Genomic DNA, 16,206 nt, shown 5'->3' with positions numbered 1-16,206 from the left:
TTAAAAACCAATTCATATGTGATGTTTATTTTGGGGGGAAACATGCCTGCTGATATACTCTGTAGACGTCATTATGCAACTTTTTCACTGGTATTAAGAAAGCTAAACTACGAATCGCAAAATCGTCAATATCGTAAAAATCGCAATTTAAAACGAACTGGCACGCAAAAAAATCATTAGAGAATTGAATCAGGGGGAAAAGCATTTCGTCCCACCCCTACTGATTAGCATCCAAGTCTCACAGTTTTCAATACTATAATGGGTTATTGCCGTTTTCCCCCTTAATTTTAGTGGGTAACACAAATAAGCTAAAGACAAGCCATGGCAAAGACAATACAAATAACAGCTCCCAAACAAAAACAAATAAGAGCAATCAGAGATTTCTGATATCCACCAATCCAGATCTGGATCACCTCCAAAATTCAGTGGACTCTTCCATGTCCTAATCCACCATCCATATCCATCTGTGATGCAAGTTTGGTGAGAATCTGTGAAGCAGTTTTGAAGTAATCCTTCAAAACCTATACAAAGGGAAATCTTGATCCAGAATCCGGATCTGGATCATCTCCAAAATTCAGTGGAGTCTACTAGGCCCTAATATCTATCTGTGGTGCAAATATGGCGAGAATCCATGAAGTAGTTTTGACGTAATCCTATAAAGTCAACATAAAGTGAAATCTTGATCCAGAATTCAGATCCGGATCACCTCCAAAATTTAATGGATTCTTCCATGAACTAATACATATCCGTGGTGAAAATCGGTGAGAATCCGTGAAGTAGTTTTGACGTAATTGTTCAAAGCCTATATAAAATAAAACGATCCAGAATCCGGATCTGGATCACTTCCAAAATTTAATGGATTCTTCCATGGCCTAATATATGTCTGTGGTGAAGGGTGAAGGATAAACAGCTGTCTGAAGCCTGCGCTCTATTTCACCCCTCAGCTGCGGCCATATTATTGCTACGTCATCATGAGAATGGCACCTGTTGATTCAAGCACAAATCAATTGTAAACATGGCGGAGGTCGAGGTGTTTTCGGACAATTTTTTTTCTAGTATGGAGCTTTTTTAAAGTCCAGTCTGAACGTGTGCCTGAAGAAACTGTGGAGGACACAGGCTTATGGTTTTGAGCCTTATTTAGATGACATTGAGGGAGACGAAACCTTGGAGGAAAACCTTCAGTCTGACAGCAGTGATGATATTGGCAGAGGTCAGACCACAGAATGGTGATTATTAAAAAAAAAAAAAAAAAAAATACTGCAGGCGATTTTGGCATGCAGGTGATACGTTTTCTTTAAATATAGTTAATGTACTGTACATTAGTAACGTATGGAGCCCTGGAAGTGTCATCGCAATATGTTTTGCATGTGGAGAGAATGTGTATATGTTTTACTACATTGTGCGCTCACTTTATTATATTATGCAGTTATTTTATTATATTGTGCACACATTTTATTATATTGTGTGCTCATTGTACTATATTGTGCGCACATTATTAAATATTAAAACCATTCACACAAGAAATAAATATATAGTCTTACCTCTCCGTTTCAGTGAGATCATTATCTTAAAATAGTTTAATTCATTGTCCTGGCTGAAGAAAAGTCCATGATGGTTAAAGTTTTTGCTGTACTGATCCGCGACCGGTACAGTCAACTACAGGAGTAATCTGTTCATTGCATCTGTGGCTGATGGATCAAGTGTCTCCTGTTTGCATTGCAAGTTAAAAGACTTTGGAGAAGCCACAGACACCGTGCGAGCACACTTGTCAATATAAGTGCTTCACTTGCCAATCAAAAGGATTCTGTCAGCGAAAATGAAGAGTTCTGACACATATAAAAAATGTGCATCACCGACCCAAACCACTGGGTGGAAATGGGGCTGTCAGTACCCTGTAAAAATCTATAAATTAATCCATATATTAATGAGACTTTTAAGATAATGGTTCCAGTGCTGATGACACTTCCTGCTTCTTCACCAATTTAGGGACTCACCGGGAAGCTCCTGGTTTTTAGTGAGGCGCAGTTCAAAATCTGAATATATCTCTCTTGAGTAACTACGCTCCAAGAAAGTATACTTATGTATTTTGGGTCAAGGACGAATGGCGCCAAAACTGAACGATGACAGGATTAATATATTTACACTGAACAACGGACATTGATATTTACATTCTGGACTCACACAGCAATGCAGCAGGGGGTGGTAAATCATCTATATATTAAAAGCATGTGTGCATGATTCTATTTAGTAAGTTCAATGTAAGTACATAATATAATTGTAAATACATTAAAAATACATGGATGTCACAAGAAAGTGAAAACACTTATTTCCATTGTAGACTATTTAAAAATCAAATGACAAAATAGAAGTAAAAATAAAACAATAATTGTAATAATAATAATAATAATAATAATAATAATAATAATAGTGTGAATATGATAACAAGAACCTAAACAAATTAGAAATACATTAAGACAGTAAATTAGCATTACAAATTATGTAATGAAAAGGAAATAAAAGGGTTGAGTTCTTCAAAAAATGTGAGCTCTAAGCTTCTAAAAACATTCTGGAATCACACACCATTACAACTCATTACAGAAACTTTGCGCAATTTATTACCATCCTTGAAAAATGCTACCTTTTTTAGAAACACTACCCAGTCTAGTGCCCGTGGATACCCATGGACAACATGTTAGTATTTGTTTAAATATGCAAACCTGCAGAAGAAAAAACCTTCTATTATTCATACTGCTTGCATGCACATGCATGCATGCTGTACATAGTACGGCCTTGAGGTACATACGTACATGCGCACTGCATGCAAGCGAAGCAGCACAGACTCTAAACAATTGTTGTTTTCCTGGATGCAGTAGCTGCTACACAATTACATGAACTGGCTCCGTGCAAATCTTTTTACTTGGCAGTGTTCAAGCTAAAAGTTGTAAAAGAAGCGGAAGCATCATGCTGCTCAGATTTCCCTAGTCAATATGAAATGCATCTGGGAGTGGTGTAGGAACAAGGATAAGCTTGCAACCCTGGCCATAACAGAATATGGCTACCTGGTGAGGGGATCAGCAGCCGTTTGCATGACAGGGAAGGTCTGAAATATGAGGCACTGTGGCTACAAAAGCAACATGGAAACCAGAACAGAATTGATGAGATTTCATGGCAATTGGTAGGACTATTTTGTTTTCATTTTACTCTGTTCTTCACAGTTTCACTACATGCAAAGTGATGAAAAAATCAAGGGGGTGGGGGGATTTTATTAGAGAGGGAGCCTTTCTTAGAGTAAATACGGGATACTTTTTTCATCCAGGTTTTTACTTGCATGGCAGGTGTAGTGGCACACAATTAGTACGCTTGTTTCCAGAGAAGAAGGTTCTGGGTTCAAGCCCCCCTGTCTATTTTCCAAGGATTGTGGAGAAGCATCAGGAAGTGTATCCTGTGTAAAACGTGACAAATTAAAATGCAGAACCATTTGGTCTGCTGTGGCATTTTCACCTGGAATGAGAACATTAAAATACTACAGATTCAAGTCTTGCTCACGATAACACAATTATACACCACAAAGACAAGATATTTAATGTTCAAACTGATAAACTTTATTGTTTTTGTGCAAATATTTGCTCATTTTGAATTGGATGCCTGCAACACATTTCAAAAAAGTTGGGACAGTGGCAACAAAAGACTGGGAAAGTTGATGAATGTTCAAAGAACACCTATTTGGAACATTCCACAGGTGAACAGGTCAATTCAAAACAGGTGAGGGTCATGAATGGGTATAAAAGGAGCATCCCCAAAAGGCTCAGCCATTCACAAGCAAAGATGGGGAGAGGATCACCACTTTGTGAACAACTGTGTGAAAAAATAGTCCAACAGTTTAAGAACAATGTTTCTCAACATTCAATTGCAAGGAATTTAGGAATTCCATCATATACAGTCCATAATATAATTTGAAGATTCAGAGAATCTGAAACTTTCTACACATAGGAAGCAAGGCCGAAAACCAACATTAAATGCCGTGACCTTCGATCCCTCAGGCGGCACTGCATTAAAAACCGACATCATTGTGTAAAGGATCTTACCACGTGAGCTCAGGAACACTTCAGAAAACCATTGTCAGTTAACGGAGTTTGTCACTACATCTACAAGTGCAAGTTAAAACTCTACTATGCAAAGCGAAAGCCATATATCAACAACATCCAGAAACACCACTGCCTTCTCTGGGCCCGAGCTCATTTGAAATGGACGGACGCAAAGTGGAAAAGTGTGCTGTGGTCTGATGAGTCCACATTTCAAATTGTTTTTGGAAATCATAGATGTTGTGTCCTCAGGACAAAAGAGGAAAAAGACCATCCAGATTGTTACCAGCGCAAAGTTCAAAAGCCAGCATCTGTGACAATATGGGGGTGTGTTAGTGCCCATGGCATGGGCAACTTACACAACTGTGAGGGCACCAACAATGCTGAAAGGTACATCCAGGTTTTGGAGCAATACATACTGCCATCCAAGCAAGGTCTTTTTCAGGGACGTTCCTGCTTATTTCAGCAAGACAATGCCAAGCCACATTCTGCACGTGTTACAACAGCATGGCTTCATAGTAAAAGAGTGTGAGTACTAGACTTGTCTGCCTGCAGTCCAGACCTGTCACCCATTGAAAACATGTGGCATATTATGATGCGCAAAATACAACAACAGAGACTGTTGAACAACTGAAGTCATACATCACGCAAGAATGGGAAAGAATTCCACTGACGAAGCTTCAACAATGAGTGTCCTCAGTTCCCAAACGCTTATTGATTGTTGTTAGAAGGAAAGATGATGTAACACAGTGGTAAACATACCACTGTCCCAGCGTTGTTGAAACATGTTACAGGCATCCAGTTCAAAATGAGCAAATATTTGCACAAAAACAATAAAGTCTATCAGTTTGAACATTAAATATCTTGTCTTTGTGGTATATTCAATTGAATATAGGTTGAAGAGGATTTGCAAATCATTGTATTCTGTTTTTATTTACATTTTACACAACGTCCCAACTTCATTGGAATTGGGGTTGCAAATAAGTCCTGCAGTTCTATGAGTGTTTTCACAGAAATGATCACCACCCTCCTGAGATGGTGGCAACTGTTGTGGTGACCATGTCTGAAATCTTTGCTTTCATTTTTTCCTGAGATGAGGGTCCAAACAGTTTGCCCTGTCCCCTTCAGAATGGCGTCCTCTGACAGATGGCAGTGGCAGAGTTACTTCCACAAAGAGTAGAAGCAACAGATTTTTCCTGTCCTGAGCTTTACAAAGTGATTGCTGCTGCTTAAGTGCCAATCTCGCCAGTAACCCCTGAAAAACAACAGGGAAATCTGTGGGGTGGAGCGCCAGCTCGTCCCTGGAAGAAAAACAACATGTCCAAAAGTGCCCAATTTGTAAACACACATTTTGTATTTGTGCAGACACAGAAAACAAAAAAATAGATTCATAGATTCATATTTTATAAGTATCCACAAAGCTAAGGCAAGAAGAAATGAAATACAAGTTCTTTTTTCAGCTGATCCCAGCTCTTCAGTTGTACCTTGTCTGGTACAGAAGTTTCATTTTATGATTGGCTAGTTGTGTTTTTTTTTTTTTTTTTCTGTCAAGTGTCAGAATGTTCAGAACAGCTGTGTAAGTGTTAACTGCCACATATGAAATGCTGACTAGCCTATCCATACCTACAAAATATATACATGATTTATAAAATGTCCAAGTTGCAGTTAAAATGTTCGGCACAGACAGGTCTGTTTCTTGCAGGTGTGAAAATGCTGACACTGTGACTCTGCAGTGCCCAGGGTCCCGCTTTCAGCTCCCCCACTTTAATTACAGTGCGTGTCCTTGTGTTGTGTTAGAACAACTTCTTCCCTGTAGGGAGGTGAAGCAGACCGCAGCAGTCAGGTGGTTCGGCTTCACTCCTGTACGAGTAAACAAAGCTTATAAACGCCCACCCCTTTAATCATAAAATAAAAAAAAAAAATATATATATATATATATACACTCATGATAACAGATACAAAGTATAAATTAATCACTGAGCTACAATTTTAAAACACAAACATGCAAACAGTACATAATGCACAAATCCAAAAACAAAACAAAATCAATACACCTAATTCATATTGCTATAACAAGTAATTAAATGATTTTTATAAAGCCTTTTAAACCCAACCAAGTTACCAAATAATTTAATTTAATCAAGACTCTTATTTCTTATTCCTCTTATTTATCATGTTCCTCTCAAATTATAACTGGAGTCCTTCATTTTAAACTGGTCCTGGACATGTGGTAAAAGTTTATTTTAAACTTCAAACATGATTTGTATTATGATGGAATTAACCAAGTCCCAGAATTTTAAAATATGTAAACAGACAAATAATGGGTTTGTTGGTTCACAATATGGTTTATTACTAATAATTCTTTATAGCTTCCCTTTGTAGTAAAAATGCTGGATTTGTATTTGTTTTATAAGTAGTTCTCCAAACTTCAGTGCTATCACATCATCTGCCCACGGCAGGTTCCATCAAGCAACATGCTGGTACCTCCCGTTGCCGCATCCACCATGTGACAAAACTGCTGTGGATCTTGGATGGTGTTTCAGGGTCTCTACAGCAATCACATTTCATACAATTCTGCCCTCTTAACACATACTGCACACTAGCATTACAAATAATGATTATTTTTGTAATCAATTCATCCAGCAATACTTTTTTATTAGTCTGTTGATGTTTTTTTAGATGAGTTGAATAGTCTTTGGTTAATTAAGGAGTAAATCACAAAATATATAAATTGTACCAATAAACTTCCACGGTGCAATCAAATATTTTGTCATAAAAAGTATTTATTTTATGAATAATAATAATAATAATAATAAAATCACAACATACATATGAAGACAAAATTATTAGTCCCACCATGACATTTAATGCTTTCTTCAAAATTTTCCCAAGTGTGTTTTTAACAGATCAAGGCATTTTCAAAACAGAATTTCTAAACATCCTACTTTATTTTGCATGTTTACATTATTTTAGTTTGTACACAGAAACAAAATTATTTCACAAAAACCAAAAACTACCAGGGTCAAAATTAATAGTCCTCCTATGTTCATAGTCAGCTATGTGTACTCTTGGCTGGATAACAGACTGCAGTCATGTTTAGTCATTGTCAACAAGTCTTAGAGATGTCCTGAAACATCCCAGCCCATTCTTCTTTGGCAACTCTCTTAAGATACTCCAGATTATATGGTCTTCTGGCAAGAACCATAGTCTTCAGTTCACCCCGCAGATTTTCAGTGGGATTCAAGTCAGGGCTTTGTGCAGGCCAGTCAATAGCGTTCACTTAGGTCGTTTGGAGGTAGTTCTTCTCCAGAAGCGATACATGCTTTGGGTTGATGTCGTGTTAGAAGACAAAGTGATGACCCATACTTAGTATTGCTGGTGACTGCTTGACGTTTTTCTTTTTAAAACTTATATCCTTCTTATATATATATCCTTCTTTCTTCATAATTCCTTCCACCTTGAGGAGATTCCCAGTTCCAGATGCACTGAAGCATCCCTACAGAGTTAGAAGGTGATCATATATTACAGTGGTGAGATCTGTTCAGCTTTGAGCCTGATGTGTGCAATGACGCGTTACTGCACATGAGATCACGGAGAGGCGCAGCTGCCCGTGATCTATACAGATATGACGGAGACAATAGTTCACATTATTTACATTGCCCATGTGAAGGAATGGACAAATATCTGTACTGTAAGGTTTATTGTGGATATAACATCCTGTTCAGGTTCACGGCAGTGTGCGCGCAGTAGCATAGGGCACTTTCAGTTTGAAGGCGTTGCTCACATTCACTGTACATGATGAAGTGTGCCACATACATATCAAGAGTTCCTTTGTGCTCTTTGGTGGGGGGGGGCTCAGAAGTGCACATTATTACACGTGGCATGTGCAGGTCATACCAACAGGCTTTGCCATGCCAGATCCATCTCAAGGTGCCCTCCTACACACTCAAATCATTTCGGATCCTGTTTTTCCACCATCAGAATATGCAAATTGCAGTCAGATGGTCTTCAGATTGCACATGGGTTATTGTCAAATAGGTTTCCCATCTTGATGGTGTCCAGAGGGTTTTGAAGATGTGCAACAAACTCGGGGCCACCAGCCAATTGGGACCAGCTGTGTGGACTCTCGCAGATGGCTGTCAGAATGGTTTGGAACTGCAACTGGACACTTTTCGGATGTGGACTGAATCATCATTCTGATGCCATTTGGCCTCATTCTGGCTATGTGTGACAGGGGTATTAAAAAACACTTGGGAAAATTTTGAAGGAAGCATTAAATTTCATGGTGGGACTAACAATGTTGTCCTCATATGTACATTATGAGTTGTGGTTAATGGATGGGGGGGGTAACTGTGTCCTCATATGTATATGCCTAATTAAAAGGAAGTATTAAAGGGTGTAGTAGTAGTAGTAGTAGTAATAATAATGGGTGGCACAGTATCTTAGTGGTAGCACTTTTGCCTCACAGCAAGGTTGTGGGATTGCTTTCCAGCTGGTTCTTGCTATGTGGAGATGGCATGTTCTGGGTTCACGTGGGTTCCCTCTAGGTACTTCAGCTTCCTCCTACTCCCAAAGACATGCAGGTTAGGTGAATCGGTGGCTCTAAATTGACAGTAGGTTTGTGTGTGTAACAAGCCCCGTACGAGAGGACTGTTACCAGATTTACTGTCCTGTAAACAACAGAAAAATAATGAGACAAGCAGAGAAATAGTGTGTCTTCTTCCCTCGCTTCTGCCATTCTGAAGACGAGGGCTTTTCAACACACTAAGCTATCCCCCTGCTGGCAAAACGTGGAACTACACTAAAACTAAATTTCTCACAAAACCTTACTCTCTTTCACGATTTTCAAAGAAACAATACAAAAATGTGATCACACATTTCTGTGTGTCACTAAAATGGCTCCTGACATTTGCAAATCCAACTTCTTACAGTGGCTTCTATACATAAAAAAAAACACTTAATACAACAGGGGTGTGGTGTATGTGTAAGGTGTGTGTGTGTGTGTGTGTGTATGGGATGTAAGGCATAAAGCTTGTTTGTGGTGGAATGCAATGAGTAGCCATACATGCACATATGGAGGGGGAGGCGAGTGTAGCTACTATGTGCTGTGGCTGAAATGATGGCTCACCTAATGTTGGATATGTGAACATCTGTCTTGGTTTCCTGTCTCTGAGCAACCCTCCTAACCTCGCTTGATGGGCCTGCTTCGTGAGCACGTGAAACCCGTTTTCCCCAGGATCTAAGCTTTTGCCATCCTCACTGTCGGTTTCAGGTAGATCAAAGTCAGATGACAAGCAAGTGACCGACTGAGCAAATGTTTGGTCCTGTTCTTCACACCTTTCTCCTCTTACTGGTACTCTGATCTGTCTCTCCTCTCTCATAGGTACTTGGACCTGGCTGCTTACTGCTAGGGACCAGATTTGTTTGTCCCGAGGTTGACGCCTCACAGCACGGACTTGCACATGTGGGTTCTCCTCCTGTTGCAGGGACCCTCAACCAATATCCTACAGTGCTCCCTTCAGAATCAGAGTCACTCGTTTCACTTTGGTCTTTTGTTTCTGTGACGATTGCTGGTTTGTTTAGATTGTCTCTTTGTTGCGAGTTTGGGTTTTGTGGGTGGAGCTTCAACTGGCAAGTCATTGACAAGCAGTAGCAAGTTACGGTGGAGGACTCTTGTCTTTTGTCTGTCCCCTGTCTCACGACAAACTACATACACAGGGTTGTCTGCTACCTGCTCCTTGACTACTGTACATAGATGCTCCTCTCCCAATAACACCTGAGTTTCCCTGGACCACCACGTTCGCTGAAATTCCTCACAAGGACCCTATCCCCAGGATGTAACACTACACCTCGGAGCTTCTGGTCATAATAGGATTTTTCCCAGGCGCTTGATCGTTTACTGTTTTCACTTGCTATTTTATACGCCTCTGTCAATCTTTCCGCCAATTTTTCTGCATAGTCGCTGTGTGACACTTTGGTTTTCTCACCAATCAGGCCAAACAATAAGTCTATAGGAAGGCGGAGGGGGGGGGGGGGGTCCATAAAGCAGAAAGGAATACCCTGTTGACTCATGATGCGTACAATTATAGACATGCACAGTTTCTTGGAGATGGTCTTTCCAGCGTTCCTTCTCTTTTTCACCGGGTGTCCTAAGCTTCTGCAAGAGGGTCCTGTTGAACCTCTCGGCAGGATTGCCTTGGGGATGATATGGCGTTGTTCTCGAGTGCCCAATGCCAGATTTTTCCCACAGCGTTTTGAAAAGGTCGTTCTCAAACCAAAGTGCTGAATGAATTCACCGAAGATGCATTCAGCTGCTGTCATTCCAGATTTGTTTTTGGTTGGATATGCCTGAGCAAATCTCATAAAATGACCCATGACAACCAATATGTATTCATATCTACCTCGGCTGGGCTCGAGATGAAGATAATCTATACAGATCAGGTTCAAGGGTGAGTTTGAGGTTATGGTACGCATTGGGGCACAGACATGCTCGGTGGGCTTTTTGTGTTTTATGCAGGGACATCTCCTGGTGACATACTCTACAATTTCTTGCTTCATATATGGCCAATAAAACCTCTCCCTAGCCAGAGACAGGACTTTAATACTGTGGGTTTGTATGTGGCTGGGAGAACAAGTTGTTGTCTTTCACCTGCCTGTCTGTACAATAGACCAGTACAAGATGCAATTTACTCCACTCATGGAGAAGTCTTCTTGCTGCTCTACCCACTGTTCGCCTTATGTCACTGGTCATTACTGCATTTGTCTCCTTTAGCTTAAGGATCTCACCCACTGCTTGATCCTCCCTTTGGGCCTTGACCAATTCTTCCCTGCTGATGGTCGGAAGGGGCGCCGGGGAATCTCGGTCGGCAGCTGTGGTGAGAGTGAGGGCAGAAACCCAAGCCACATCCTTTTCCTGAGCTGCTTCTCCTATTCCAAGTAGCTTCCATAATCTCTCGTGACAGCCCCTCAGTGCACTCTGCCACATACCTCTTGATATCATGAAGCATACAAGACAGAGTGTCGGCATCTACATTGGCCTTGCCAGGTATGTATTTCACCTCAAACCGGAAATCAGATACCTCCCCAACCCAACGATGCCCCACGGCATTGAGCTTGGCAGTGCTCATGACGTAAGTTAGGGGATTGTTATCAGTACAGATGGTGAAGTGTGGAGAGTAATAAAGATAATCTCTAAACCTCTCACACACAGCCCATTTCAATGCCAAAAACTCTAATTTCCTGCTGTGCAAACAATAGTTTTTTTCAGCTGGGGTCAGTGTTCTGGAACCGTACCCTATGGCTCTAAGCTTACTCTCTTGTTTTTGATAGAGTACAGTGCCAAGGCCATGCTCAGAGGCGTCTGTGTGTAATACAAATGTTAAGTTAAAGTCTGGGTAGGCGAGGACTGGGGGGTTTCCTGAGCATGTCCATGAGTTGGTTCACCACCCCCTGGTGTTCACTGGTCCACTCAACAAGGGTTTTGGAGGGCAGTTGAGGGCCCTTTGGTTTTGTTTTGTTTGTCTGGACTGGTAACATGTCTGGTTTGACTTGGAGAAGCTCAGACACTGGCTTTGCGATACGTGCAGCGTCTTGTACTTGGCTCCAGCAGTAGCTGAGGAAGCCTAACAACCACCGCACATCACCAACAGTTTGGAATGTTTTGACCTTGAGGGATTGTACTGCCTCTATGTCACTTGGATCAATGTGCACACCCTTTGCAGAGACAAGGCGACCCACATACCTCGCTTGTCTTCGAAACAACTCGCATTTTTCAGGTCTCAACTTTACCCCTTGCTGTTAGAGTGCTCTCAGGACTTTGCGAACACCCTCAACATGTTCCTTGAATGTCTTTGCATAGCAAAGAATGTCACCCAGATAGGGGATACAGCAATCATCTCTGAGAGAGCTCAACATCTCTTCCATGCTCCATTGGAAGGCTGCAGGTGTGTTTGAGAGACCAAAAGGTATTCTCACCCACTCATAAAGCCCCCAAGGGGTTACAAAAGCTGAAAGATGGCGTAAGCCTTCTGCCATGAATCCTTGATGATACGCTTTTCCTTGATCAAGGAAATTGAACCATGTATGGCCCCCCCAGCGTACCGGTCAGATCTTGGATCCGGGCAATGGGTGCCTGTCAGGAATCGATTTTTGGTTCAGTAATCTATAATCAGTACAAAGGCGTAGCGAGTCATCCTTTTTGCAGAAACATACAACAGGGGCTGCGTAAGGAAACTTCAACTTGATGAGCTAACCTTTAGCTAAAAGATCTTGGATGTACTCCTTTACCTCTGCAACTAATGGTTTTGGTACAGAGGAGTAGGCTTTCTGCACTGGGATGTCATTTTGAGATTCAATGACATCTGCAAAGTTGGAACACAACCAATATCAGCGAATCGTACAGTGAGTAACTGCTGTGTGCTTGTTTTCACTGAAACATGGTTAAATGACAAGATTCCGTACTCTGCTGTACAACTGGAGGAGCTAGCATGCTATCGAGCAGATCGGGCCCTCGTAAATGGAGGAAAGACTCGCGGCAGGGGTCTGTGTGTCTACATCCGGAATGAGTGGTGCCAGGACGTTGTGGTGGTGTGCAAATACTGCACATCACTAGTGGAGTTTATGATCATTAAGTAATGTCCCTTCTGTCTGCCCAGGGAGTTTACTGTGATTTTGCTGGTCGCAGTCTACATCCACCCTCAAAAACAGCAGCAGTGATCAGTGAACAACAAACTGCACACCCAGACAGTTTTATCATCCTCACTGGAGATTTTAATCATGCTGATCTCAAAACTGTCCATGCAAAATTTAACCAGCATGGTGATTTCCCAACAAGGGGAAAAAATACCTTGGACTTGGCTTACACCACACACAAAGGAGCATAGAAAGCCACCCCCCTCCCCCACATCGGACTGTCTGACCACATCACTGTTATGCTAATACCAGCATACAGACAAACTGTGAAAGTCATCAAATCTGCTAAGAAGCAGGTAAGAGTGTGGCCAGAGGGGGCCACCTCTGCTCTCCAGGACTGCTTCGACACAATGGATTGGGAAAAGTTCAAACATGCAGCAACCTACAACAACACTAACATTGAGGAGTACACAGACACTGTGACCTCTTACATCACAAAGTGCATTGATGATTTGACCCACACAAAAACCATCATCACTTGGGCCAACCAGAAAGCATGGCTGACAGGTGATGTCCACAACCTGCTGAGAGCCAGAGACAAAGCCTTCAGAGCCGGAGATGAATCTGGCTTGAGAACAGCGAGAGCCAACCTGTCCCATGGCATCAGGAAGGCAAAAAAGGACTACACACAAAAGATAACGTCCCACTTCAGAGACAGCAAGGACGCACAGAGCCTATGGCGAGGCATTCAGGCCATCACTGACTACAAGCCAGCACCACAGCGCTGTGAGAGCAACACCTCTCTGCTCAACAACCTGAACCGCTTCTTTGCACGCTTTGAAGCACTGAACACCACACAGCCACAGAAGACCCCACCCCCTCCCCACAACCAGACCCTGTGCCTCTCTGTCGCCAGCGTGAAGAAGACACTGGTGGCCATCAACACCCACAAAGCAACAGGTCCAGACAACATCCCTGGTCGCGTGCTGAAGGACTGCGCAGAGTAGCTTAAGGATGTCTTCACAGACATCTTTAACACTTTTCTGACGCAAGCCATTGTTCCATCATGCTTCAAAGCTGCCACCATCATACCTGTGCCAAAAAAATCTGCTCAATCCTGCTTCGATGACTACCGTCCGGTGGCATTGACACCCATTATCATGAAGTGCTTCGAACAGCTAGTCATGTCACACATCAAATCCATCCTCCCCACCACCCTAGACCCCTCCCAGTTCGCATACAGATCCAAGCATTTTACAGAGGACACAATCTGCTCAGCCCTGCACCCAGCCCTCACCCATCTGGACAAGAAGGACTCATATGTGAGAATGCTGTTCATAGACTTCAGTTCAGCGTTCAACTCCATAATACCTCAACAGCTCATCTGCAACTGGACAAATTGGGGCTCAGCACCTCTCTTTGCAACTGGCTGTTGGACTATCTCACCCAGAGGCCACAAGCATTCCGTGTTGGCAACAACACCTCAAGCAGCATTGTATTGAACACAGGGGCTCCTCAAGGCTGCGTGCTCAGTCCACTGCTCTTCACATTACTGACACATGACTGCACAACAACCCACAGCACAAACCACATAGTGAAGTTTGCAGATGGCACAACTCTGGTGGGGCTCATCACCAAGGGTGATGAAACTCACTACAGGGAAAGATACGGACATGAGAAAACTGCCGCTAAGTCTTTGCGTAATGTCACACCAACTACCAACGATCCTCTCAATAAACTGATAGGCAGGAAAGCTTTAGCTAAGTGTATCCTCAACGGCCTTGCAGTAAATGCTCTTGTGGACAATGGCGCTCAAGTCAGCATGATAGGCAGGTCCGTATCCGTATCTTTTGTTGCCATTACTCATTTCGTAAGCTGTCCCCAGCCTGTTGCTCTCACTAGTGATATGGCCACTGTTTAATATAGCTTGTGCCTCTGCTTGGTGGGATTTGGAAAGGGTATCAGTTACTGTTTGTCCCCGTACAGCAACTGGTTCTCTTTTCCCTGCTGTTTCAGATTTTTTTGACAACCTATAGCTGGCCTTGCTCACCACACAAAAAGCAATGTTTGCAATCTCTTACGCCGTCCTGCACACACTTTGGGCAACCATAGATTTTCTCTTTTCTCGTTACTTTGGGTCTGTCAGTGGGACAGTGACATGCGTGTCCCTTTTGTACTGTGTCTGTCAATGAGTCGACTAACTTAGTGAGCACATCTATTTTCTCTGAAAGCTGCTGTACTGTGGCTGTCTTAGCTTTCTGTTCAAACATCTCCCCATGTTTGGCTGCTTTACAGTCTCTACTTCCTTCAACTTGTGCACCATGTGCGTTGGTATGCTTTGGGCGCTGAGCTGACCCTAGCCTCCTTCCCTCACTTCTGCCATTCTGAAGACAAGGGCTTTTGAACACACTAAGCTGTCTCACTGGGAAGCTGTCCCCCTGCTGGCAAAACATGGAACTACAGTAAAACTAAATTTCTCACAAAACCTTACTCTCTTTCACGATTTTCAAAGAAACAATACAAAAATGTGATCACACAGCACTTTTTTGCACTTTTTTGTGCAGTTCATTCTTACATTTTTACTACACTCACAGCGCACACGAGTGTGCCACATTCTCACTGCACCCATCCTGATCGTATCAATACTGCAACAAGTGCTACACTTTTCAGCTCTCCAACATGCTCAGTGTGTATCTGCTTTGATGTCACTTTTAACAATTTGTTGGAAAGGAGTTATTGTTTTTTTCCTTTGGCTGGCTTCAGCACCATGGACAGTGATCATTCACAAAGCAACCCACAGACAGCTGCAGTGTGAGTCTATCCATGCCACACTTGTATTGCATCAGTGAAGTCCCTACCAGGGTTAATTAAGTCAATAATACATCAGTGCAGACATTAATACATGGTTATTTAATTCTTACTGCGTAGTAATTCACCCATGTCCTTGCCGAGCATATTTTCAACATGTCCCAAATTCAAACACATCCTCCATATCCCTGGAGAAAAAACACCATGCCCTTTGGTGTCTCTGCTTGGTTTCTACAAAGCTGTACCAGTTATGGGTGGGTTCTCACAATTTTTTGCAGACGTTGTGGAAACATGGCTCAGTGTGATGGGTGTATTAGACCAAAACCACAGTCCATTCTGAGAAAAAGAAACAACGGTTTTAAAAGCTCTGACCGCTGTGTTTGCTCTGTGATAGGCAATGACTGGTGAGACAGACAGTATGGCTTTAAATGATAGACAGGTAAATGCCCAAATTACAAATAATGGGATAAAATAATGTAGGGTGCATCATCAAAACTATTTCACCAATTTGGTATGAAAACAAAAAAAGATCCTGGAATGTGGAAACAAATTACTGTTGCAGGTATTCAGTGCTTCTGTCAACACAGTTACAGCGAACAGATACTGTACAACAGCAACTTACACAAAAATATTTTTCAGCTCAGTGTGACTTTGTCAAGGTTGTATGACAAATAATGAAACAAAC

General features: G+C 42.1%; 1 protein-coding gene across 2 annotated transcripts in view; it reads right to left on the bottom strand.

The window, feature by feature from the left end:
- Nucleotides 1–16,206, bottom strand: part of klhdc8a (kelch domain containing 8A) — a 91,938-nt gene that overhangs the window by 14,498 nt on the left and 61,234 nt on the right. The window lies entirely within an intron of this gene.

This window comes from Thalassophryne amazonica, chromosome 3 (assembly GCF_902500255.1).
Source record: "Thalassophryne amazonica chromosome 3, fThaAma1.1, whole genome shotgun sequence".
Taxonomy (NCBI): domain Eukaryota; kingdom Metazoa; phylum Chordata; class Actinopteri; order Batrachoidiformes; family Batrachoididae; genus Thalassophryne; species Thalassophryne amazonica.
The sequence above is the reverse complement of the archived record's forward strand: the minus strand, read 5'-3'. Positions and strand labels throughout refer to the sequence as shown.